Source organism: Coregonus lavaretus, assembly GCF_964263955.1.
Source record: "Coregonus lavaretus genome assembly, chromosome: 4".
In the NCBI taxonomy this organism is placed as follows: Eukaryota; Metazoa; Chordata; class Actinopteri; order Salmoniformes; family Salmonidae; genus Coregonus; species Coregonus lavaretus.
In genome coordinates this window covers 20,065,108-20,092,968 of record NC_139991.1, presented here as the reverse complement: position 1 = coordinate 20,092,968, position 27,861 = coordinate 20,065,108, and the positions used below count along the sequence as shown (strand labels likewise).

The following is a 27,861-nucleotide window of genomic DNA, read 5'->3' as shown; positions in this document are numbered from 1 at the left end:
CCAACGTGATGGCTCACGGATTCGCTAACCTCTTCATCCTGGATAAGAGGGACCTCTCAGACATCCTGGTGCATTACCCCGAGTCCCAGAAACTCCTCCGCAAGAAGGCCAAGTGAGGGGGTGACCTCTCAAATCCAACTTTCCTACCCTTTCCACTCCCCTATCCCTCTCTTCTTACCCAGGACACAGCCAAAAGGCCAGAGGGGGAAGGTCAAATGGAAGGGCTGGGACGTGGGATATGAGTCTTGGAGAAGGGAAGGGTGGAGGGGATGGATAAACTACACACAGCCAACACACATCCCACTACATATTGTACATAGAGCTTTTTATCATACCCACCGATCTTGTGATCGCTCACATGATGCGAGGCAAAAGGTGCTCTCTCTTTCTCTCTCTTTACCATAGCCTCTATCTCTCCTCTTCATCCATCTGTCACTCTCTTCCTCTGTCTGTTCATCCATTCTGTATCTCTATCTCTTTCCCTCTCTACTGTAATTCTCTCTCTCTTTGATAATGGTTAAGAGGAGTTTGAGCTCCTGATTAAGTATTATTGGTTTACGTGAGAGGCAGGCAAAAGTTAGGAGGGAACCAGGTCTGGATAAACAGACAGTCTCATGACCTGCTCTAACTCATCCGTGGCATCAATTTACCTCATGAGTGAGGACAGGGAGGTGCAGTGTGTGTGTGTGTGTGTGTGTGTCTGTGTCTGTGTCTGTGTCTGTGTCTGTGTGTGCGTGCACGTGCGCGTATACTGTATATACAGTATATATATATATATATATATATATATACAGTGTATTAGTTTGCGTGTGTATACTACATGTGTGCATGCCTAAATGTTTCAAGCCCACAAAATGCATCAATGTACACAGTGTGTATGCACAGTGAGACCATATCTAAAAGGTTTACTTCAGTCTGACTGACCTGACCACAACTTTTCCCTACCTCCCTCCCTTTCTAGGAAAATGCTGACAAAGGATAAGAAGCCAGAGGAAAAGGCAGAGGTGAAGGAGACTGCCGAGGTGATCCCAGACAGGCCAGAGACCCCCAAGCTGTTCAAAGCAGCCCTGGTGGTCACAGAGCAGGCAGGCATTAAGGGCACCTTCGCCAAGCTGAAAGAGGGCTACAAAACTGGCGAGACTGAGGTAAACAGTACACGCATGCATTTACATGCACACACCTAGTGCCATACACACAACACACCTACCTCTTACGCTCTCTTTTTGGGGGTGGATTAAAATGGTTCTGAAATCAATCTTTGTTCTTTGAAAAAAACTCTCTCCCACCTCCCCCAGTCCTCTGGACTCCCAATACCTCCTCCCTCCCCGATGGTGCACCGTCGCTCCCACATCCCCCCTACACATCCCCGCATCGAGGATGACGAAGATGCGGTTTCCGAGACGACCGACAGCATGACACGCCGTCACAAAGGTGAGGAGCTCCTGTCCGTCGAGCAGAAGCCTGGAGATCAAGAGGAAGAAGAGGAGGAGATGGAGAAGAAGTAGAAGGAGACAGATAAGGAAATAGACAGAAAGAGAAGGGGAAGAAGTGTTGTGATCCCCCACTACCCTTCTATGCTCTTCTGTGTGTATATTGACATTGAGATTACGGACCGAAATGGTTTAAAAAAAACATTCTCTCTCTATTGCCACGTTCACTTCATATCAGAAACTCTGGACCTCCAAGTCAAAATGAACGTCAGTTATTTGCGTAGAGCTTCCTATTGGTTGATTCTGATACTTCCCAAGTGGGAAACTTGGGTATCATCTTTCTATAACGAGTAAGCAAATGTCTGAGTTTCCGGCATGACGTGAACACGGCATATGTCCCCCTGGGGAAAGTTCCCTTTACAGAGTTATCCTTTCATATTCTGGGATATTCTGTGTGCCCCTTCTTTACCTTCACTCCCTCGTGGTCTCACTGATGTTGTGTGTGTTTTAGTACCTTAAAGCAGTTGAAACAATAACAAAGCTTACTTCCCGCCGCTGTTTCGGTAAAAAGCTGAGGGATGTAACCACTGTCAAATTCATAGACAGAGCTATCGATGCAAGGACTGACCATCCATGATATCAAAATGTAGTGTTATGCATGTTTTGAGGCTATATAGTGTTTGTTTACATTTACTTTGTTTACAAACATTGAAGTAAAGCTTATATTTTGGGATCTGAAATGGTACGACTGTTGAGACATTTATAAGTTATATTCTTCAAGAATCAATGGGTACATATCATTAATTTATATGTCCAAAAATGTATGTAGCAACTGCAGATTGCCCCTTTAATCCTTATTGAGGCTTCATAATCCTATAGAGCCTTTATGGTTATAAAACTCCAATACCCAGGGGGCTTAGCTCCAGGTCTGCTACTGCTTCCTGCTTCTATGTACTGCCACTCTCCCCAAGGATCTGTGACAGAGGCACTATGGCCTTAACCAAACCTAGAGGTTGCTGGTTTCTATATTTCTTTAGCCATTCCTTTTTAACAGAGACGCCATTTTCTTTTGTAGTCTGTGCCACAAGAGTGAACACTAGTCTTTGACTCAAAGTATGCTTAGCATTTAATCATTGGGAAAACATTTGTGTTTCTCTTAACTTTTTTTTTCCTTATCTGAACTCTGAGATTAAGTGGTCCTGTGTTGGTTTCCATGGTGCCGTGATGCGTCACACTAGTCGATATCTGATTGGCTGATTCAGGGTCGTTGCCATGTGTCCTCCTGTCTGACACAACAGGAGCACAAATGGGTTTCAATGATTTTACTGAGTTACTGAGTTTCGAGGTCAGAGAGAGAGTGTGTGTGTGTGTGTGTGTGTGTGTGTGTGTGTGTGTGTGTGTGTGTGTGTGTGTGTGTGTGTGTGTGTGTGAGATGTGGAAATGAGTGTGTATGAGCAGGAAGAGGTGCAGAAAGCCAGAGGAAGTGTTCATTGTGTCCGTCTCAACCAAACGGGAATAGGCAGAATAAAAAGGTGGGAATAAAACAATGCTGAGCAAGCCTCAGAACTAACCTCTGTCCAACGCTGTGCTACATCTTAGGGTGTGATGAAGTGTGTGTGTGTGCATACTTGTGGTAAGAGTCTCATTTTAACTTAAGTTAAAGTTAACTTTCCAACCATAGTGGGTTCTTTTTACACACCATAGCATAGCATACTTCAACCATAAAAAGATGCCTAGGTGCTATTAGAAGACTTAGGGCTAGATTCAATCAGTATCGCAGAAGTAGGATATCGCGGAAGATCTGAGGTATAGCTTGATTTAAATTTCAAGGCAATGTTCCCGCATTCGCGGATACTACATTCACGGTAAACGCTGCATGTCGGCTCAATCGAAAATTAACTTTACATTTTAACGCAGATCTTCCTAGATACTGCCACGATACGGATTGAATCCTGCCCTTAAATTAAGTTAGCTCAAGGATTATGCCCATCTTCCATGTTTTTATGAGACTGTTTTTAACATGGATATGTATCAGTTGACTTGATGTGCTTTTGGTGTCATTTTCAACTGAGAAAGTATCAGACACACTGAACCATTTTGGAAATGAAAGCTTGTGAATCCAAAAGTCAAGCATTTATATATATATTTTTTGTTTAGTGTTTAAAAGAGTATCTTTGGAACCAACAGCTGAATACAACTGGCTATATGTAAGCTCTCTTGTTGGATTCAGTTAGATTTTTGACAATGAAGAAGAGGAATGTTTAATATATTATAATTTGCCTAGCATTGTAATAGGTATGAGGGTGAATGCATTATATGTAAGCAGCTTGTAAATAATAAAAATATTGCACATAGTGAAGATTGTGTAAAGTGTGTTAGAGAGAGAGAGAGAGAGAGAGAGAGAGAGAGAGAGAGAGAGAGAGAGAGAGAGAGAGAGAGAGAGAGAGACTACCTTTCATTCTATGTCTGCAAGTCGTTTTAGGTCAGAGCTGTGTTAAACTAAAGGCAACAAAGTGATGCTTTGATATACATATTTAATGCTCTCATGATTTGCATTAAGACCACTGGTTTAAGTGTTTCAGGGCATAGTGATGACTGTTTTGCTTTAGTTTTGAGCTTTTGACTGGCCTGATAAACGGGACATTAGCATGAGTAAAGCACAGATCAGTAAAAATAATAATGCATTAATTGCGCTGTAGTTTACACTGCGGGGAAAATATATTCTGTGCACAAATATCCCTTGCCGAGTACCCAACAACCGGATGTTCCGGTTTTCAGGGAAAATGGAAAGAGAGCCTTTGACACGACTTCCGCCTTTGGACATTAACAAGGCGATACTCCATCTTAACTCCGCCTCCACATTTACTGGATTGGTTGAACAGTGCAGAAGATAACAGTTTGCCCCCCCTTTTTTCCCCGTTAAGACCAGTATGTAGGGGATCTAGTTTTAGGCGTTTCTTTTACGCCTGCTATGTTAGGTTAGTTCGCATATACTGTAACTGCATTTCGCTTCTTCATGTATTTTCTTGGATAAACGAGTATAACGGTTTTAAGATATTTACTCAAAACAGTTGAGCGAGAGATTGGTCAGTTGTCAAGCAACAATACAAAGAGAGAAACATCTGTCAAAAGTCTCGCTCTTTTGGTGCTTTCAAGACAACTGGGAACTCGAAAATAACCTAGATCAAATCATAATAATAACAATATGCCATTTAGCAGACGCTTTTATCCAAAGCGACTTACAGTCATGCGTGCATACATTTTTTGTGTATGGGTGGTCCCGGGGATCGAACCCACTACCTTGGCGTTACAAGCGCCGTGCTCTACCAGCTGAGCTACAGGGGACCACAAAATCATGACTTCGGTCATTGGGAAAGTCGAAGCTCTCGAAAGATGCCCAAGTTTCCGACTTCAAAACGATTTTTCCCAGTCTGATCTCGTTTTTTCCTGAGTACATTGTTGTTTTGAACGCACTGAAGTCAGAGACTCCCAGTTCCCAGTTGTTATGAATGCAGCAATATGTCTAGCCCACGTCACAGTCAGCTGGTGAATTCCACTCCAAATCTCGAGGAGACTTGACTTTCCAACGCGGCAAAAAAAAAAAACGTATCTCCACGGAAATATTTGCTCCACTGAATTCTGGATAGGCTAGTTCACGGGTTGGACTGTGCAACCGGTTTTTAATTCAGACGCTTGATTTATTTTGTTAATTCGGGAAATGTACGGATAAACTAACAAGGAGAGGTTTCGCGTGTTGGACCGAGAGGTAAGAGTTGCTAACGTTGCACTTGCACTATTTTTCTTTAGCATATTGTTTGCTTTCCATTTCATAGTAAACATTTGCACACACTTTTGCGTTTACAAAGTAAGTTGTAGTTGCCTTGTTGGTTTGTATTAACAATATTGTCAAACCGCGAGTTGCACACTGATTTGGCAGCGTGGTGATGCGGCTCAATTAGTGAAATTGACTATCGATATTAGGCTACTTTGCGAGGCGTCCAAGGCTAGAGCCCAAAGCCACATTATCAAATTGCTTTGCTTTGTTTCTGATGCTCTTACAGAAAATGGCAACCGAGCACATCCAATTCACTGAAAACAACTGTGTTCACACCATTCCAGCTGTTTCCACTCGTGTAAAGAAAAAAAAACTCCCTCTTCTGTCCCCCAAAAAATGTTCTCAGCGTTTTTATTTCATTGCTGACCTGTGTGATGGTGAAAGGGTGTGTGTGTGTGCGCCTTTGTAGACAACACAATATATTTCACCTTGGCTTGGGTACATTTTAAAAGCAGCGTGTCAGTTTCAATTTCATGCTTTGGTTTAAATTTTTGTACACAAGCATCCTGAACAGGAGCCCTTGGAGAGAGGGGGAACACATGGAGGCAGTTATGTGAGGTGGTTGATCTCAGGGTGTGTCTAGTCGGCTTTACAGACCGTGCCAAAGAACGGATGTATGATCTAAAAGTAGAATAGTTGATTTATGAGTTATCCTACTTTTTTTTATTCTGTTGACAAGACCGACAAGTGTCAAGGAAATTGTTTCAGGGACAGTGGTCTTGATTTTGACATTGGAGCACATTTTCTAACCATGGGTAATAGAGAGCATGTTGTTCATTGTTACAAGTCCTGCTTCAGGAATAGCTGTACATGTGGGTAACATCCCTCCCCTCTTACTGTTAGAAAATTAATAGCCTAGTCAATGTGGGGGTGACTTATTTTGACAGGACCACTGTTTTTAAAAGCCCTCCCAGTTGTTACTGCACCAGAGGGGGCTGTGTTTGTATAAGATCTACTGCTAGAGCACACACAGAGTACACAGAGTACAGGGACATTCCAGTTTGTTCTGCATGTTCCCTACAGTACCTCTCCTCGCATCATCACTGGTGTGGCATTCCAGAGGCAGGAGTCACGAGCAGAACACACTGACCCTACCCCTCTCTGTTAGACCTGCATTAGACCGCTTTAACTCAATTTCATTTTGTTGGGAGGGAAGAAACAGGTTGGGGCATGTCTGCTAGGTCTCTGTATCTGTTCGGACTGTTATTGTGGGAACTGCTTAGACAGTTCCTATGTTGGACTTCCATGGCGATGGAGACACAATTCTGCCCCCCCCCCCCCCCCCCCCCCAAGATCATCTTCAAGGTATAGTTGGACAAGACACCAGTGTGGGCTGGGAGGGTGTAGTGACAGAGAGCACTCCTCACACACACAGTCAGTATGTGTGGTTTCCGAAGGATGGGCTGGTTGAGTCACAGGCTGTAAAGAGAATAAGAGACTACTGGTGGAAAATTACATGTCATGCAGAGTGATTATGTAGCTCCAAGTGTGTGTGTGTGTGTGTGTGTGTGTGTGTGTGCAGCTACTAGCTACACATCAGACAATGTATTCCGTAAATATTTGCCAAAGACAATGTATGGGGAAATCTGTTTCTAAACGTGCTGTGTCTGTTTGCACAAACGTGCGTGAGCTCACGCATGGGGATAATGTTTGTTTGGATCAAATAAGTCCTGGATGATTTGACTTGTTTGACTGCAGTAGTGGAGATGATGAGGTTAGGGAGTGGGCCGTGTGAACCACTTTTTCCCTTTCATCATATAAAGGATGGCATGTTGTGACTTCTCCATGCATTCAGGCATTATGTAACAGCTCTGATTGGAAGCAGATTATTGTAGAACATGTACAAAACCAAATAGCCTGTAGGTGGTGGTGTTTGCTGCAGTGTCTGTCACACAGATGGCCCTCTGGACCTCATCGAAGACCGAATGTGGCCCCTGTGTCAAAATTAATTTGACACTCCTGATCTAGGGAGTCGGACAACTTCATCCTACCGTCTTGCTCCCACACAAAGACCACACTCTCTCTGTAACATGGTCTCATGGTCATTTCAACACAACTTTTTTCAATCTGATTAGATTCTGAACAAGAGAAGATGTGGAAACGACAGCAGAGCCTTAGTTCAGCTGTAGCTAATCTGGCCCAATTAAACTGTGTGTGAAAGAGGGGTAGATGTTATATTAGGAAATGATCATGCCATGTTGCCCACAGCGGATTACTGCCTACCTTCATTTGCATGTTAATGGCTAAAAGATGCATTAAGAAAATGACTAGACTATTTTAAGTGTGAGCGTGGGTTAGAATATTACACTATATGAGGTGTTGGGTTAAAAATGATCTCTCTCTCTCTCTCTCTATATATATATATATATATATATATATATATATATATATATATATATATATATATATATACACACACACACGCACGCAGTTTAGACACACCTACTCATTCAAGGGTTTTTCTTAATTTTTACTATTTTCTACATTGTAGAATAAAACTATGAAATTACACAAAGAATCATGTAGTAACCAAAAGTGTTAAACAAATCAAAATATATTTGAGATTCTTCAAAGTAGCCACCCTTTGCCTTGCACACGCTTAGCATTCTCTCAACCAGCTTCATGAGGTAGTCACCTGGAATGCATTTAAATTAACAGGTGTGCCTTGTTAAAAGTTAATTTGTGGAATTTCTTTCCTTAATGCGTTTGAGCCAATCAGTTGTGTTGTGACAAGGTTGGGGTGGTATACAGAAGATAGCCCTATTTGGTAAAATACCAAGTCCATATTATGGCAAGAACAGCTCAAATAAGCAAAGAGAAACGACAGTCCATCATTACTTTAAGACATGAAGGTCAGTCAATCCGTAAAATTCCAAGAACTTTGAACGTTTTTTCAAGTGCAGTCGCAAAAACCATCAAGCGCTATGATGAAACTGGCTCTCATGAGGACCGCCACAGGAAAGGAAGACCCAGAGTTACCTCTGCTGCAGAGGATAAGTTCATTAGAGTTAACTGCACATCAGATTGCAGCCCAAATAAATGCTTCACAGAGTTCAAGTAACAGACATCTCAACATCAACTGTTCAGAGGAGACTGCGTGAATCAGCCCTTCATGGTCGATTTGCTGCAAAGAAACCACTACTAAAGGACACCAATAAGAAGAAGAGACTTCCTTGGGCCAAGAAACACGAGTAATGGACATTAGACCGGTGGAAATCTGTCCTTTGGTCTGGAGTCTAAATTGGAGATTTTTGGCGCCAACTGCCGTGTCTTTGTGAGACGCAGAGTAGGTGAACGGATGATCTCCGCTTGTGTGGTTCCCACCGTGAAGCATGGTGGTGCTTTGCTGGTGAAACTGTCAGGGATTTATTTAGAATTCAAGGCACACTTAACCAGCATGGCTACCACAGCATTCTGCAGTGATACGCCATCCCATCTGGTTTGAGCTTAGTGGGACTATAATTTGTTTTTCAACAGGACAATGACCCAAAACACACCTTCAGGCTGTGTAAGGGCTATTTGACCAAGAAGGAGAGTGATGGAGTGCTGCATCAGATGACCTGGCCTCCACAATCACCCGACCTCAACCAAATTGAGATGGTTTGGGATGAGTTGGACCGCAGAGTGAAGGAAAAGCAGCCAACAAGTGCTCAGTATATGTGGGAACTCCTTCAAGACTGTTCGAAAGCATTCCTCATGATGCTGGTTGAGAGAGTGCCAAGAATCTAAAATAATCTAAAATATATTTTGATTTGTTTTAACACTTTTTTGGGGGGTTACTACATGATTCCATATGTGTTATTTCATAGTTTTGATGTCTTCACTATTATTCAACAATGTAGAAAATAGTAAAAATAAAGAAAAACCTTTGACTGGTACTGTATATAGATACAGTGCCTTCGGAAAGTATTCAGATCCCTTGACTTTTACCACATTTTGTTACGTTACAGCCTTATTCTAAAATTGATTAAATAAAGACATTTTTGCAAATGTATTAAAAATTAAAAACATACCTTATTTACATAAGTATTCAGACCCTTTGTTATGAGTCTTGAAATTGAGCTCAGGTACATCCTGTTTCCATTGATCATCCTTGATGTTTCTACAAGTTGGAGTCCAGCTGTGGTAAATTCAATTGATTGGACATGATTTCTAAAGGCACACACCAGTCTATATAAGGTCCCACAGTTGACAATGAATGTCAGAGCAAAAACCAAGCCTTGAGGTTGAAGGAATTGTTCCGTAGAGCTCCGAGACAGGATTGTGTCGAGGCACAGATCTGGGGAAGGGTACCAAAAAATGTCTGCAGCATTGAAGGTCCCCAAGAACACAGTGGCCTCCATCATTCTTAAATGGAAGAAGTTTGGAACCACCAAGACTCTTCCTAGAGCTGGCCAAACTGAGCAATCTGGGGAGAAGGGCCTTGTTCAGGGAGGTGACCAAGAACCCTATGGTCACTCTGACAGAGCTCCAGAGTTCCTCTGTGGAGATGGGAGAACCTTCCAGAAGGACAACCATCTCTGCAGCACGCCACCAATCAGGCCTTTATGGTAGTGGCCAGACGGAAGCCACTCCTCAGTAAAAGGCACATGACAAGCATCACGTCTGGAGGAAACCTGGCACCATCCCTATGGTGAAGCATGATGGTGGCAGCATCATACTGTGGTGATGTTTTTCAGTGGCAGGAACTGGGAGACTTGTCCGGGTCAAGGGAAAGATTAAAGGAGCAAAGTACAGAGAGATCCTTGATGAAAACCTGCTCCAGAGAGCTCAGGACCTCCGACTGGGGCGAAGATTCCCCTTCCAACAGGACAACAACCCTAAGCACACAGCCAAGACAATGCAGGAGTGGCTTCGGGACAAGTTTCTGAATGTCCTTGAGTGGCCCAGCCAGAGCCCGGACTTGAACCCGATCAAACATCTCTGGAGAGACCTGAAAATAGCTGTGCAGCGATGCTCCCCTTCCAACCTGACAGAGCTTGAGAGGATCTGCAGAGAAGAATGGGAGAAACTCCCCAAAATGTAATCCATTTTAGAATAAGGCTGTAACGTAACAAAATGTGGAAAAGGTCAAGGGGTCTGAATACTCTCCAAATGCTCTTTTTTTTGGGGGGGGGTACAAATTCAATATACTTTAAGATGACAAGGAGCGTCTCAAATTCCTAAAACGATAGATGGATGACAATTTTTTGCTCATTTTGACAGTATGCAAATATGACCAATTTTCATTGCGGCGGCCCCGTTGAAGACCGAATGCGGCCCCCGTGCAAAATGAATTATACTCTCCTGCACTGTATACACATTCAATCACACACACTACACTGACACAAAACCAACACACATTCACATATACTACATACGCGCACACACACGAGACACGCATACTGACACAAAACACACACACACACACTTTTACACATCATATGCTGCTGCTTCTCTTATTTTTACTACTCTTACTTTTTTACTCTTATTATATATCCTGTTGCCTAGTCGCTTTATATTTTTGTTCAGTATAGCTACCTCAAATTCGTCGTACCCCTGCACAGTGATCTGGTTCTGGTACTGGTACTCCTTGTATATAGCTCCATTCTTGTGTATTTTAATCCTCTTGTGTTACTATTTTACTATTTTTCTTTTTTATCATACTGAACAAAAATATAAACGCAACATGTAAAGTGTTGGTCCCATGTTTCATGAGCTGAAATAAAAGATCCCAGAATGTTTCCATATGCACAAAAAGGTTATTTCTCTCCAATTTTGTTTACATCCCTGTTATTGAGCATTTCTCCTTTGCCGAGATAATCCATCCACCTGACAGGTATGGCATATCAAGAAGCTGATTAAACATCATGATCATTACACAGGTGCACCTTGTGCTGGGGACAATAAAAGGCCACTCTAAAATGTACAGTTTTGTCACGCAACACAATGCCACAGATGTCTCAAGTTTTTAGGGAGCGTGCAATTGGCATGCTGACTGCAGGAATATCCACAAGAGCTGTTGCCAGAGAATTGAATATTAATTTCTCTATCATCGTTCTAGAGAATTTGGCAGTACTTCCAACCTGCCTCAAAACCGCAGAACATTTGTAACCACGCCAATCCAGGACCACCACATCCGGCTTCTTCACCTGCGGGATCGTCTGAGACCAGCCACCCGGACAGCTGATGAAACTGAGGAGCATTTCTCTCTGTAATAAAGCCCTGTTTGTGGGGAAAAACTCATTCTGATTGGCTGGCCTATGCCTATACATTCCCAGGCCCACCCATGGCTGCTCCCCTGCCCAGTCATGTGAAATCCATAGATTAGGGCCTAATGAATGTATTTAAATGGACTGATTTTCCTTTATATGAACTGTGATTGTTGCGTCTATTTTTGTTCAGTATATAATTTAACTGCATCATTGGGAAGGGCTTCACTGTAAAGTCTACACCTGTTGTATTCGGAGCTTTGATGTGATTAGACTTGCCTGGCCTTGCCACGAGGCATCGCTAGCAGTAGGGTAGCAAGCGTGAAAGTGTGGAGAGACAGGCTGTCTTCTGAGGCGAGGAGACGGGAGGTGTGTTGGGGCTGGGAATTGCCAGGGACCTCGCGATACGATATGTATTGTGATTCTCACAATTCAATATTTATTGTGATTTGCTGTTGCTCACTAGACGAGAGAGCATGATAATTTAGTTTTGATCAGTCATGGAAATAAAAGTGGAAGAAAACACGTTGGCTCACCATTTGAAAAGATGGCGAACAAGCTATAGGATGAAAAGCACTGGATTTTTGGTGCAGGTACAGCTGACTAGCGGCGCTAACGCTACCTAGCAACAAAAAAATGTAAACATTTTTATTTATTTTAGCGATACTTGGAGTCAAAGTATCTTTCAAAATAATATTGCAATATGAAGCGATCTATTTTTTTTCTCCCCCATTACTACTCACGATACGATATTATCATGATACTTAGGTGCCGATACGATATGTATTGCGATTCTCACGATTCTATATGTATTGTGATTCGATATTGCAATTTGATGTTCCAAACATATTGCTCACTATGTCTGCTGCAGAGAGACGAGAGCATGAGCATTTTTGGGTGGATCAGTCATGGAAATAAATGTGCTGAAAACATGTTGGCTCACTATTTAAAAAGATGGAGAACAAGCTATAGGATGCAAAATACAGTAGTTTTAGCGCAGGTACGGTTTTGACTAGATGGGATTCAGCTTTTGTCAGATTTGACTTTTGGTAACAGGTTTGCAGAATTTACACTACAGGTTAGGAGAATTTAACGTAGCAGGTTAGGAAAAGGCTTAGGGTTAGCCTCGTCACGAACCAGGCTTCCCTAAAATCGGAAGCCTGAGGAAGTCCATGGTACAAAGATGGCTAAATCAGTGATGCCTCGCAACCTGTCAAAAAAATGCCTTGCTTGGGGGGAGCTCCAATAGTACTAACTAGATTAGTGTCGTAGGTGCAACAGTGCGTGTTGATGGCCAGGAAATCGCAGCTTAAAACCCAATCTAAATATGTTGATGTATGTTAATTTTGTGTATAGAGCACACTTCTGGCAATACAAAATTCTCCAGACCTCCAAGGGAGGTGTGGCAACGACATGATTTTGGAGGTATGGCAACGCGCAGAATAGGGTTAGGGTTAGCCAGAATGGCCAAAAATGCAACTTTTTGACGTTAATTTGACAAAAGTTATATCCCTTCCAGCCATGACCCGCAGGTACAGCTGACCTAGTATTTGTTTAAAAAATAAAAACAAATCGGTACTTGTAGTCAAAGTATCGCTATAATATCGACCAAAATAATATTGCGATATGAAACGATATATTCCCCCATCACTACTCATGATGCGATACTTAGGTGCCGATACGATATGTATTACGATTCTCACGATTCGAAATGTATTGAATTTTATGTTTCAAACATATTGCTCACTATATGTCTGCTGCAGAGCGACGAGGGAGCAGGAATTTTTTTTTTATGATCAGTCATTGAAATAAGTACTGAAAACATGTTGGCTCACTATTTAACCATTTAGAACCCATAGCGGCCGTCAACGGCATTTCTTTAAATTAATATAGCGTCCGCGAACGGCCTTGATTTTCTTACAATAATATCTGTCAAATATCGCAAAATTCACTTGCTAACAACCTGTTGTATTTACGTGGCTGTTGTCATCAACCAGAAATCAGAAACAGGGTATGTTGTCATTTTTTACTTAAAAAAAATAATAATTCACAATTACTTAAAACGTCCTTTTTCACTGTGGAAAACTCAGGCTGTATCTATGTTGGTTGGTGATACGGATTTGGACACGTCTTTGCACTTTGAAAGAGATGATGTTGAGGTGAGTGAAATAGCTAAGTAAACAGCAGATATACAGTGGGGAGAACAAGTATTTGATACACTGCCGATTTTGCAGGTTTTCCTACTTACAAAGCATGTAGTGGTCTGTAATTTTTATCATAGGTACACTTCAACTGTGAGAGACGGAATCTAAAACAAAAATCCAGAAAATCACATTGTATGATTTTTATGTAATTAATTTGCATTTTATTGCATGACATAAGTATTTGATACATCAGAAAAGCAGAACTTAATATTTGGTACAGAAACCTTTGTTTGCAATTACAGAGATCATACGTTTCCTGTAGGTCTTGACCAGGTTTGCACACACTGCAGCAGGGATTTTGGCCCACTCCTCCATACAGACCTTCTCCAGACCCTTCAGGTTTCGGGGCTGTCGCTGGGCAATACGGACTTTCAGCTCCCTCCAAAGATTTTCTATTGGGTTCAGGTCTGGAGACTGGCTAGGCCACTCCAGGACCTTGAGATGCTTCTTACGGAGCCACTCCTTAGTTGCCCTGGCTGTGTGTTTCGGGTCGTTGTCATGCTGGAAGACCCAGCCACGACCCATCTTCAATGCTCTTACTGAGGGAAGGAGGTTGTTGGCCAAGATCTCACGATACATGGCCCCATCCATCCTCCCCTCAATATGGTGCAGTAGTCCTGTCCCCTTTGCAGAAAAGCATCTCCAAAGAATGATGTTTCCACCTCCATGCTTCACGGTTGGGATGGTGTTCTTGGGGTTGTACTCATCCTTCTTCTTCCTCCAAACACGGCGAGTGGAGTTTAGACCAAAAAGCTCTATTTTTGTCTCATCAGACCACATGACCTTCTCCCATTCCTCCTCTGGATCATCCAGATGGTCATTGGCAAACTTCAGATGGGCCTGGACATGCGCTGGCTTGAGCAGGGGGACCTTGCGTGCGCTGCAGGATTTTAATCCATGACGGCGTAGTGTGTTACTAATGGTTTTCTTTGAGACTGTGGTCCCAGCTCTCTTCAGGTCATTGACCAGGTCCTGCCGTGTAGTTCTGGGCTGATCCCTCACCTTCCTCATGATCATTGATGCCCCACGAGGTGAGATCTTGCATGGAGCCCCAGACCGAGGGTGATTGACCGTCATCTTGAACTTCTTCCATTTTCTAATAATTGCGCCAACAGTTGTTGCCTTCTCACCAAGCTGCTTGCCTATTGTCCTGTAGCCCATCCCAGCCTTGTGCAGGTCTACAATTTTATCCCTGATGACCTTACACAGCTCTCTGGTCTTGGCCATTGTGGAGAGGTTGGAGTCTGTTTGATTGAGTGTGTGGATAGGTGTTTTTTATACAGGTAATGAGTTCAAACACGTGCAGTTAATACAGGTAATGAGTGGAGAACAGGAGGGCTTCTTAAAGAAAAACTAACAGGACTGTGAGAGACGAAATTCTTACTGGTTGGTAGGTGATCAAATACTTATGTCATGCAATAAAATGCAAATTAATTACTTAAAAATCATACAATGTGATTTTCTGGATTTTTGTTTTAGATTCCGTCTCTCACATTTGAAGTGTACCTATGATAAAAATTACAGACCTCTACATGCTTTGTAAGTAGGAAAACCTGCAAAATCGGCAGTGTATCAAATACTTGTTCTCCCCACTGTATGTTTGATGCTGTGAAACTTGGGGAATAGCTCTCAGATTAGCAAATCCTGTCATGATCACTTGGTTGGTACAGGCGAGCACATCAGCAGTGGAGCAGGAGCTCGAATGATTGCTCTCTCTCATGGAAATAGTTGCAGTGTATGTATATCGTCAGCTAACTAATTGGTTGTTTTGTCTTGTTTCTACCGATGTAATTCATATGGAAACGGCCCAAGCTGCTAGCTAGCTAGCTAGCTAGCTAGCTAGCTAGTCTGTCAGGCAAGAAAAGTTGTGTGTTGGTAAAATTGGGCTCCGCTTGCGAAGTGTCAACCTCGGATGTCACTTTCACTAGCTAGTCATACAGTCAAATGGCTAACTAGCCACCGAAATGGAAATTAGAGTAATTTGCGTTTATCTGTTGGGCTTAGGTCATGGTTTGGCATGTTTTGCTAGGTACAGATATTCATAGGCTATACATTGCCTTGTTTTCCTATTATTTTACAGCTTAGCTGTCGTGTTAGGGTAGATGCCCGCGCAGTGGAGCTCATATGATATTGAGTTGCGGTGTTATTTGTTTACATAGCCAGCTAACAAGTTGCTTGTTTTGTCCTGTTTCTACCGATGCAATTAATTTGGAAACTGTCCCAGCTTCGTAACTAATCAGCTAGCATTGGCGAACTCTGTAGTTAGTCTGTCAGGCAAGAAAATGAGAATTGGAGGCAACATTGTGCTTCGCTCGTGATGCTGTCACTTGATCGTCTCACTCCCTCCCTACAAAGACAACCAGCTAACTATGCCCATCAAAATAGATGAAGAATTATTCTAAACCTGTTTGGCTATATTGCACAGTGTCATCTTTGTAATCTTTTACTTTCAACAACCTAAATAAATAAACAATAATTGATGTGTTGAATCTGTATACGGTTGTGCCACATACTTTGACATCTTACCATCTATGAAAAGTAATCTGACCTTGGGTCTTGAAGTGTGTGTACCCTACATATCCTTTATGGTTATAATCTGACCCATCTATTCATGAATGTCTTTTTGTGTACTCTATCCTGTCTCATTATCGATCAGTCTGGCATACATATGTATACCATGAACTGAGAAACAATCTGGTCACTAAGGGCTTCATAAAATAATTTTGATTGATTGAAAGTGCTGTATAGCATCATGATGATACTGTTTACTGTGTATCGGTGGGTGGGTGGAATTGGAGGCGTGTAACTATCACAATTTATTATGGAAACCCCTAAGAAGTGATTATTAGGAAGAGAGTATGTGTATGGTTGAGAAAAAGAGAGTAAGGAAGAGAGAAAGAGGGAGAGAGATGATGTTCCTGACCACAATTGTATCCTATTTGTTGCTCTGCTCCCCTCTCTCCCTCTGTTAGTCGGTTCCTCAAGGTCAGTGAAAGCGAGGGAAGTGATGTGGAGAGTCAGGGCACAGCAGCAGAAGGCGGGGAGGAAGGGGAGTTTAGAGATGATAGGAGGGATAGAGATGTGGAGGGAAGAAGAACATGGAGAGGAGGAGGAAGCAGAAGGAGAGCACAGCCGAGAGGGGAGCCTACGTTTCCATGGAGTGCATCTGCCCCAAGTCCCACCATTCACACTTGTACCACACAGTCTGGGCCTAAAGTTGACAGTGGCATGGGGATTTGGAGTCGTTTTTAAAAGTGGTACGAGTATGTTTTTTATTTCTTCAGATCTGGTGTTTAACACCAAGCTGTCCGCCACAACATCCAGTTTACTAAATTGTTGTCAAAGTAGGCTACTATTTCTACATTTTGTCAGACTTAGTCTGTACTAAGTTTTATTGAGGTTATCTACATTTTGAAATAGTGTCTGAATAGTTTGCATTTTTACATTATTACAGAAGTAAATAGCCTACTTTTGAATATTGTCCGTGGGTCACATTTAGGATTTTTTGAATATTTATATGTAAATAATATTTAAAAGTATAATATTATACTTGGTACATTGAGTGAGTAATTTAGTCAAATTTACTACAATTTAAATACTCTAGGGTTTTTTGTTGTGTTGATAGTTTTTTGATAGTGTCTTTATGCAATTGATGACAAAATGAGTTTTTCTTATTGACATGAATGTGGTGTCATTAAAGAAAAGGTTGTGCTCTTTAAAAATAAGGTAACGTGTAATTGTTATTTGTTCTTTGTTTTTGAGCTTTGTCTGTTTGAAATGTGTGAGAAAATTAGCTTTATCTTGAAAATTCTAAGTAATCTACAGCAGCATTCTATAATTTTTATTGGGGTCGAAAGGGTTAAAAAGATTGAAAACAAGCTATAGGATGAAAAATACAGGAGTTGTGGCGCAGGTACAGCCAACTAGCTAACGCTACCTAGCAAAAAATATATATCTCGATACTTGGCGTCAAAGTATCTATATAATATTGCGATATGAAACTGTATTTATTTATCACTAGTGTGTTTGTGTGTACTGTTCGGTTCAATTATTAAAAAATAATCAGGGCGCTTGAGGTCTTGCTCCACGCTTCAGTTTACAGACAGACCAGGACTTCCATCCCTCATACTGGCTGTGGCTCTGCCTGATGTGTATGTTCCAAGGATTATCAACTGAAATTATAAAGGACGGCAGAGACAATATTTACGATACAATTCTAATTTGTTTTTCAACCAAATGCCCTACAATCACTTTTGGTATAAAGCAGTGTGCTGGGGTTAAGGAACCCTTCTAAAAGACAGACAGCAAGAGAGACGGAGAGCTATTTTTAATTTATTTTTGTAAAGTACCTGGGTTTGACCACATCAGTGAGGTGATGTGTAGTCCAGCTCTTCAAGGTGGCCAGGGCTCCATTGTGGATGCAGTCAGGCCATTGAAAGCACATACATTAACTTAAGTTAAACTGAATAGGAAGGGGATACAGAGGAGCCAATGTAGACAGAAGAGACGTATTCAGCTCACATGTAAGTATCATGTGTGGATGCACTTATTGGGATCAGAGTTTTCTGATCAGCATATTCAGATTTAAGTAAGACATTTAGACAATGCATAGCCTAATCATACCTGTAGACGGCTGTTTGTCAATTGATATACTGACATGAATGTCTTCTTGCAGACAGTCAGTCTCTGGCCTCCCTGTTTTAAGGTGTATTGAAAGCTGCCTTCTTCGCTTCACTTTGTGCTGGATTGTAAACACACACACACACACACACAGGTTTGCAACAGTTCTCCAGGTTTGCAACGTTGTATCATATTAGTCAGTCAGTGAAATGTTTGATCCTTCTGACTCTCCACACTGTCTCCCCCTATTATTATTATTATTATTATTATTATTATTATTATTATTATTATTATTATTATTATAATCCCCCTGCTCATTCCTGGGCTTAGACTACACATACAGTGGGGAGAACAAGTATTTGATACACTGCCGATTTTGCAGGTTTTCCTACTTACAAAGCATGTAGAGGTCTGTAATTTTTATCATAGGTACACTTCAAATGTGAGAGACGGAATCTAAAACAAAAATCCAGAAAATCACATTGTATGATTTTTAAGTAATTAATTTGCATTTTATTGCATGACATAAGTATTTGATCACCTACCAACCAGTAAGAATTCCGGCTCACACAGACCTGTTAGTTTTTCTTTAAGAAGCCCTCCTGTTCTCCACTAATTACCTGTATTAACTGCACCTGTTTGAACTCGTTACCTGTATAAAAGACACCTGTCCACACACTCAATCAAACAGACTCCAACCTCTCCACAATGGCCAAGACCAGAGAGCTGTGTAAGGACATCAGGGATAAAATTGTAGACCTGCACAAGGCTGGGATGGGCTACAGGACAATAGGCAAGCAGCTTGGTGAGAAGGCAACAACTGTTGGCGCAATTATTAGAAAATGGAAGAAGTTCAAGATGACGGTCAATCACCCTCGGTCTGGGGCTCCATGCAAGATCTCACCTCGTGGGGCATCAATGATCATGAGGAAGGTGAGGAATCAGCCCAGAACTACACGGGAGGATCTTATCAATGATCTCAAGGCAGCTGGGACCATAGTCACCAAGAAAACAATTGGTAACACACTACGCCGTGAAGGACTGAAATCCTGCAGCGCCCGTAAGGTCCCCCTGCTCAAGAAAGCATATATACAGGGCCGTCTGAAGTTTACCAATGAACATCTGAACATCTAATACTTTATCTCATTAAGCTACAAAAATAAACTGATGCCTGTATAATTCTCTAAACCCATCTTACTGAATGTATAAAGTAGCTCTACATGTCCCTAACTAGCCTAGCATAAATACACTGCTCAAAAAAATAAAGGGAACACTTAAACAACACATCCTAGATCTGAATGAATAAAATAATCTTATTAAATACTTTTTTCTTTACATAGTTGAATGTGCTGACAACAAAATCACACAAAAATTATCAATGGAAATCAAATGTATCAACCCATGGAGGTCTGGATTTGGAGTCACCCTCAAAATTAAAGTGGAAAACCACACTACAGGCTGATCCAACTTTGATGTAATGTCCTTAAAACAAGTCAAAATGAGGCTCCGTAGTGTGTGTGGCCTCCACGTGCCTGTATGACCTCCCTACAACGCCTGGGCATGCTCCTGATGAGGTGGCGGATGGTCTCCTGAGGGATCTCCTCCCAGACCTGGACTAAAGCATCCGCCAACTCCTGGACAGTCTGTGGTGCAACGTGGCGTTGGTGGATGGAGCGAGACATGATGTCCCAGATGTGCTCAATTGGATTCAGGTCTGGGGAACGGGCGGGCCAGTCCATAGCATCAATGCCTTCCTCTTGCAGGAACTGCTGACACACTCCAGCCACATGAGGTCTAGCATTGTCTTGCATTAGGAGGAACCCAGGGCCAACCGCAACAGCATATGGTCTCACAAGGGGTCTGAGGATCTCATCTCGGTACCTAATGGCAGTCAGGCTACCTCTGTCGAGCACATGGAGGGCTGTGCGGCCCCCCAAAGAAATGCCACCCCACACCATGACTGACCTACCGCCAAACCGGTCATGCTGGAGGATGTTGCAGGCAGCAGAGCGTTCTCCACGGCGTCTCCAGACTCTGTCACGTCTGTCACGTGCTCAGTGTGAACCTGCTTTCATCTGTGAAGAGCACAGGGCGCCAGTGGCAAATTTGCCAATCTTGGTGTTCTCTGGCAAATGCCAAACATCCTGCACTGTGTTGGGCTGTAAGCACAACCCCCACCTGTGGACGTCGGGCCCTCATACCACCCTCATGGAGTCTGTTTCTGACCGTTTGAGCAGACACATGCACATTTGTTGCCTGCTGGAGGTCATTTTGCAGGGCTCTGGCAGTGCTCCTCCTGCTCCTCCTTGCACAAAGGCGGAGGTAGCAGTCCTGCTGCTGGGTTGTTGCCCTCCTACGGCCTCCTCCACGTCTCCTGATGTACTGGCCTGTCTCCTGGTAGCGCCTCCATGCTCTGGACACTACGCTGACAGACACAGCAAACCTTCTTGCCACAGCTCGCATTGATGTGCCATCCTGGATGAGCTGCACTACCTGAGCCACTTGTGTGGGTTGTAGACTCCGTCTCATGCTACCACTAGAGTGAAAGCACCGCCAGCATTCAAAAGTGACAAACATCAGCCAGGAAGCATAGGAACTGAGAAGTGGTCTGTAGTCACCACCTGCAAAACCAGTCCTTTATTGGGGGTGTCTTGCTAATTGCCTATAATTTCCACCTGTTGTCTATTCCATTTGCACAACAGCATGTGAAATGTATTGTCAATCAGTGTTGCTTCCTAAGTGGACAGTTTGATTTCACAGAAGTGTGATTGACTTGGAGTTACATTGTGTTGTTTAAGTGTTCCCTTTTATATTATATACACACACAGCTCAAAAAAATAAAGGGAACACTTAAACAACACAATGTAACTCCAAGTCAATCACACTTCTGTGAAATCAAACTGTCCACTTAGGAAGCAACACTGATATATATATATATATATATACATACATACATACATACATACAGTGGGGAGAACAAGTATTTGATACACTGCCGATTTTGCAGGTTTTCCTACTTACAAAGCATGTAGAGGTCTGTCATTTTTATCATAGGTACACTTCAACTGTGAGAGACGGAATCTAAAACAAAAATCCAGAAAATCACATTGTATGATTTTTAAGTAATTAATTTGCATTTTATTGCATGACATAAGTATTTGATCACCTACCAACCATTAAGAATTCCGGCTCTCACAGACCTGTTAGTTTTTCTTTAAGAAGCCCTCCTGTTCTCCACTCGTTACCTGTATTAACTGCACCTGTTTGAACTCGTTACCTGTATAAAAGACACCTGTCCACACACTCAATCAAACAGACTCCAACCTCTCCACAATGGCCAAGACCAGAGAGCTGTTTAAGGACATCAGGGATAAAATTGTTGACCTGCACAAGGCTGGGATGCGCTACAAGACAATAGGCAAGCAGCTTGGTGAGAAGGCAACAACTGTTGGCGCAATTATTAGAAAATGGAAGAAGTTCAAGATGACGGTCAATCACCCTCGGTCTGGGGCTCCATGCAAGATCTCACCTTGTGGGGCATCAATGATCATGAGGAAGGTGAGGGATCAGCCCAGAACTACACGGCAGGACCTGGGCAACACGGACTTTCAACTCCCTCCAAAGATTTTCTATGGGGTTGAGATCTGGAGACTGGCTAGGCCACTCCAGGACCTTGAAATGCTTCTTACGAAGCCACTCCTTTGTTGCCCGGGCGGTGTGTTTGGGATCATTGTCATGCTGAAAGACCCAGCCACGTTTCATCTTCAATGCCCTTGCTGATGGAAGGAGGTTTTCACTCAAAATCTCACGATACATGGCCCCATTCATTCTTTCCTTTACACGGATCAGTCGTCCTGGTCCCTTTGCAGAAAAACAGTCCCAAAGCATGATGTTTCCACCCCCATGCTTCACAGTAGGTATGGTGTTCTTTGGATGCAACTCAGCATTCTTTGTCCTCCAAACACGACGAGTTGAGTTTTTACCAAAAAGTTATATTTTGGTTTCATCTGACCATATGACATTCTCCCAATCCTCTTCTGGATCATCCAAATGCACTCTAGCAAACTTCAGACGGGCCTGGACATGTACTGGCTTAAGCAGGGGGACACGTCTGGCACTGCAGGATTTGAGTCCCTGGCGGCGTAGTGTGTTACTGATGGTAGGCTTTGTTACTTTGGTCCCAGCTCTCTGCTGGTCATTCACTAGGTTCCCCCGTGTGGTTCTGGGATTTTTGCTCACCGTTCTTGTGATCATTTTGACCCCACGGGGTGAGATCTTGCGTGGAGCCCCAGATCGAGGGAGATTATCAGTGGTCTTGTATGTCTTCCATTTCCTAATAATTGTTCCCACAGTTGATTTCTTCAAACCAAGCTGCTTACCTATTGCAGATTCAGTCTTCCCAGCCTGGTGCAGGTCTACAATTTTGTTTCTGGTGTCCTTTGACAGCTCTTTGGTCTTGGCCATAGTGGAGTTTGGAGTGTGACTGTTTGAGGTTGTGGACAGGTGTCTTTTATACTGATAACAACTTCAAACAGGTGCCATTAATACAGGTAACGAGTGGAGGACAGAGGAGCCTCTTAAAGAAGAAGTTACAGGTCTGTGAGAGCCAGAAATCTTGCTTGTTTGTAGGTGACCAAATACTTATTTTCCACCATAATTTGCAAATAAATTCATAAAAAATCCTACAATGTGAGTTTCTGATTTTTTTTTCCTCAATTTGTCTGTCATAGGTGACGTGTACCTATGATGAAAATTACAGGCCTCTTTCATCTTTTTAAGTGGGAGAACTTGCACAATTGGTGGCTGACTAAATACTTTTTTTCCCCACTGTATTTGTGTGTGTGCACTATCGTTCAAAAGTTTGGGCTCACTTAGAAATGTCCTTGTTTTCGAAAGAAAAGCAAAAAAAAAATTCCATTTTATAATAACATCAAATTGATCAGAAATACAGTGTAGACATTGTTAATGTTGTAAATGGCTATTCTAGCTGGAAACCGCAGATTTTTCTTTGGAATATCTACATAGGCGTACAGAGGCCCATTATCAGCAACCATCAGTCCTTTGTTCCAATGGCACGTTGTGTTTGCTAATCCAAGTTTATCATTTTAAAAGGCTAATTGATCATTAGAAAACCCTTTTGCAATTATGTTAGCACAGCTGAAAACTGTTGTGCTGATTTTAAAGAAGCAATAAAACGGTCCTTCTTGAGACTAGTTGAGTATCTGGAGCATCAGCAATTGTGGGTTCAATTACAGGATCAAAATGGCCAGAAACAAATAACTTTCTTCTGAAACTCGTCAGTCTATTCTTGTTCTGAGAAATGAAGGCTATTCCATGCGAGAAATTGCCAAGAAACTGAAGATCTCGTACAACGCTGTGTACTACTCCCTTCACAGAACAGTGCAAACTGTCTCTAACCAGAATAGAAAGAGGAGTGGGAGGCCCCGGTGCACAACTGAGCACGAGGACAAATACACAAGTGTCTAGTTTGAGAAACAGACGCCTCACAGGTCCTCAACTGGCAGCTTCATTAAATAGTACCCGCAAAACACCAGTCTCATCATCAACAGTGAAGAAGCGACTCCGGGATGCTGACCTTCTAGGCAGAGTTGCAAAGAAAAAGTCCAGTGTCTGTGTTCTTTTGCCCATCTTAATCTTTTCTTTTTATTGGCCAGTCTGAGATATGGCTTTTTCTTTGCAACTCTGCCTAGGTCAGCATCCCGGAGTCGCCTCTTCATTGTTGACGTTGAGACTAGTGTTTTGTGCGTACTATTTAATGAAGCTGCCAGTTGAGGACCTGTGAGGTGCCTGTTTCTCAAACTAGACACTCTAATGTATTTGTCCTCTTGCTCAATTTCTAAGTGACCCCAAACTTTTGAACAGTAGTGTATATGCAGTTAAGTCTGGCCTGTGTGTTAATCGCCAGTTTTTTTGAGTGGGAGTCGTCTTGGTGTGTGAACAGCCATGAGAGGAGGAACATGTGTGTCACAGATGTTGAGAAAGGCTGCAAGGGCAATTCGGTTTTCCACACGCGTGTTTGTCTGTAGGTCGAACAATGTGCTGTAACGGGTTGAGAGTAAAACATTTTAAGGGCAAACCAGGGAGGGAGCACAGAGACTGGAAGAGGGGGAGGAGGTAGAACCTCAGGGTTCTCTCTTGTGGGATTTTGGCACTCTTCTTTCCTCCTTCTGTCACTCTCCCTACCCCTTTCTCCCCCTTCACCGTTTCTCAACAGCCTCCCTCTGTCCTATTTCTCTCTCCCCACCCTCTGGCTGTCTGGCTGCCTCTCCACCCATCCTCTTCCTCTTAAACCTCATCCTTAGCGGAGTGACGTCAGTGGCGTGTTGGCCACACCGTGGCAGGGATGGTCCACCCTCTAACCTGTTATTAAGTGCGTGTGTGTGCCTGTCCCTCCCTGCTGTCACACTGTAATTTAGCTCTGAAATAGCCCAGTTGAGAAAGATGAAAAGGGTGTGTGCAGTGCATTGTGGGATAGTCGAAGAGTTTATAAGATTGAGGCTTTCTGCTGACTGAACACTGTCTGTTTGTCTCTCTCTCTCTCTCGCTCTCATTCCCTCTCACCCCCCCCCCCTTCCTTTCTTTCACCCTCACTCTCCCTGACCCCTACAGCCAAGACTAGCTAACTTGTAGCAGCCACAATGTTATTTATCATCCCATATAACAGTGCCTGTCTTGACTGGCGTAGCCTAGAGAAGCTAGCTAGCTACCTAGGCTAATTGCAGGCTACACGCTGCGTTGTCTCCCCAACCCCATTCAGAGATTGTTAAACAACATCCTACCTGCTTGTTGTAGCATACTCCTTCTCATTTAACTCAGCTTACTTTTAATTCCATAATTCCATCTTGAATTGCGTTGAACTCACTTCACTTCCTACACATTGAGCCTTTGACTATAGTGCTGCTTTGATTGGCTGACAAAAACAACAAGCTACAGACAGGTGTGAAGGCTACCTGTCATTTTATGGGGTGCATGTCATAAAAACTACATTCAAAAGTTTGTTTTATTAAATTTAAGAATTTGTAATGTCATGGTATATCCTTGTAAGTAACAATGTCACATGGATATTTTTATTGTGTTTAGAAAAAGCCTTTTCATTGTTAAAGTAGACCTATAATTTTCTTTCTTCTCCAAAAATGAATTCTCCCAAGTAATCTAATACTAACGTCCGTTCGAATATTCGAATATGTCCATCCCTAATTCAGACGGCCTCTATTACCATATTTGTGTGTGTGGGGTGACCGAGTTAAAGCCTTTACCTAAGCCCTAAAGTGAAGTGTGGCACATTTCTCCTGTAAGCTGCTTAAACGCCCACACCAGTAGAAATCCAATTTTTCAAGCTGAATGACGATGGCCAGAGCTTACCCATGATGTTGCACAATGATTTAAGTCAAAAAGTCATAGTTTTAGTCAAAGTATGATACATTTGTGCTTGAAGTGACAAATCCGTGTGAATGCGGTGTATTTTCCTATGATATGACATACAAATAATTTTCAGCCTACGTTTTATTTCAGGGCTGGGTTTTATTTGAACGTTACCACCCACCAGCATGGCATTGTTTATTAATCAGAAACAGCTACAAAGTTATTCCTCTTCACGACTGAGATGAGCCAAACAGCCTTGTGTCCACTTGGTCGCCTGAGCCAATGGCGCAAATAAAAATTGGGAGTGCAAACTTATGTTTTTGCACCTACACTATTTTTATCAGAAAATGATCATAAACCATTTGATAATTTGAAAATGTTCACCTTTTGCTTTTAGCTAGTCTGTATAAAAATATATATATATACATTGCACTCCAAAAGCATTGGGACAGTGACAATTTTGTTGTTTTGGCTCTGTACTTCAGCACTTTGGATTTGAAATGATACAATGACTTTGAGGTTAAAGTGCAGACTGTCAGCTTTAATTTGAGGGTATTTACATTCATATCGGGTGAACCGTTTAGAAATTACAGCATTATTTGTGCATAGTCCCCTCCATTTTAGGGGACCAAAAGTATTGGGGCAAATTCACTTACAGTGGGGAAAAAAAGTATTTAGTCAGCCACCAATTGTGCAAGTTCTCCCACTTAAAAAGATGAGAGGCCTGTAATTTTCATCATAGGTACACGTCAACTATGACAGACAAAATGAGATTTTTTTTCTCCAGAAAATCACATTGTAGGATTTTTAATGAATTTATTTGCAAATTATGGTGGAAAATAAGTATTTGGTCAATAACAAAAGTTTCTCAATACTTTGTTATATACCCTTTTGTTGGCAATGACACGGGTCAAATGTTTTCTGTAAGTCTTCACAAGGTTTTCACACACTGTTGCTGGTATTTTGGCCCATTCCTCCATGCAGATCTCCTCTAGAGCAGTGATGTTTTGGGGCTGTCGCTGGGCAACACAGACTTTCAACTCCCTCCAAAGATTTTCTATGGGGTTCAGATCTGGAGACTGGCTAGGCCACTCCAGGACCTTGAAATTCTTCTTACGAAGCCACTCCTTCGTTGCCCGGGCGGTGTGTTTGGGATCATTGTCATGCTGAAAGACCCAGCCACGTTTCATCTTCAATGCCCTTGCTGATGGAAGGAGGTTTTCACTCAAAATCTCACGATACATGGCCCCATTCATTCTTTCCTTTACACGGATCAGTCGTCCTGGTCCCTTTGCAGAAAAACAGCCCCAAAGCATGATGTTTCCACCCCATGCTTCACAGTAGGTATGGTGTTCTTTGGATGCAACTCAGCATTCTTTGTCCTCCAAACACGACGAGTTGAGTTTTTACCAAAAAGTTCTATTTTGGTTTCATCTGAACATATGACATTCTCCCAATCGTCTACTGGATCATCCAAATGCACTCTAGCAAACTTCAGACGGACCTGGACATGTACTGGCTTAAGCAGGGGGACACATCTGGCACTGCAGGATTTGAGTCCCTGGTGGCGTAGTGTGTTACTGATGGTAGGCTTTGTTACTTTGGTCCCAGCTCTCTGCAGGTCATTCACTAGGTCCCCCCGTGTGGTTCTGGGATTTTTGCTCACCGTTCTTGAGATCATTTTGACCCCACGGGGTGAGATCTTGCGTGGAGCCCCAGATCGAGGGAGATTATCAGTGGTCTTGTATGTCTTCCATTTCCTAATAATTGCTCCCACAGTTGATTTCTTCAAACCAAGCTGCTTACCTATTGCAGATTCAGTCTTCCCAGCCTGGTGCAGGTCTACAATTTTGTTTCTGGTGTCCTTTGACAGCTCTTTGGTCTTGGCCATAGTGGAGTTTGGAGTGTGACTGTTTGAGGTTGTGGACAGGTGTCTTTTATACTGATAACAAGTTCAAACAGGTGCCATTAATACAGGTAACGAGTGGAGGACAGAGGAGCCTCTTAAAGAAGAAGTTACAGGTCTGTGAGAGCCAGAAATCTTGCTTGTTTGTAGGTGACCAAATACTTATTTTCCACCATAATTTGCAAATAAATTCATTAAAAATCCTACAATGTGATTTTCTGGATTTTCTTTTCTCAATTTGTCTGTCATAGTCGACGTGTACCTATGATGAAAATTACAGGCCTCTCATCTT

The 27,861-nt window shown here is 42.5% G+C and overlaps 1 protein-coding gene across 5 annotated transcripts in view; it reads left to right on the top strand.

Annotated features, from left to right (window-relative positions):
* The first annotated feature begins 4,985 nt into the window (after positions 1–4,985).
* Positions 4,986–27,861, top strand: part of LOC311127648 (kinesin-like protein KIFC3) — a 66,254-nt gene continuing 43,378 nt past the window's right edge. For 3 of the 5 annotated variants that reach the window (XM_084159478.1, XM_084159479.1, XM_084159477.1), the window contains exon 1: positions 5,106–5,196. The gene's annotated coding sequence lies outside the window, so the exon portion shown is untranslated. Of the gene's footprint in view, positions 5,197–6,545; positions 6,571–27,861 lie in introns of those variants that run through there. The other 2 variants (XM_084159475.1, XM_084159476.1) reach the window with 2 other exon arrangements.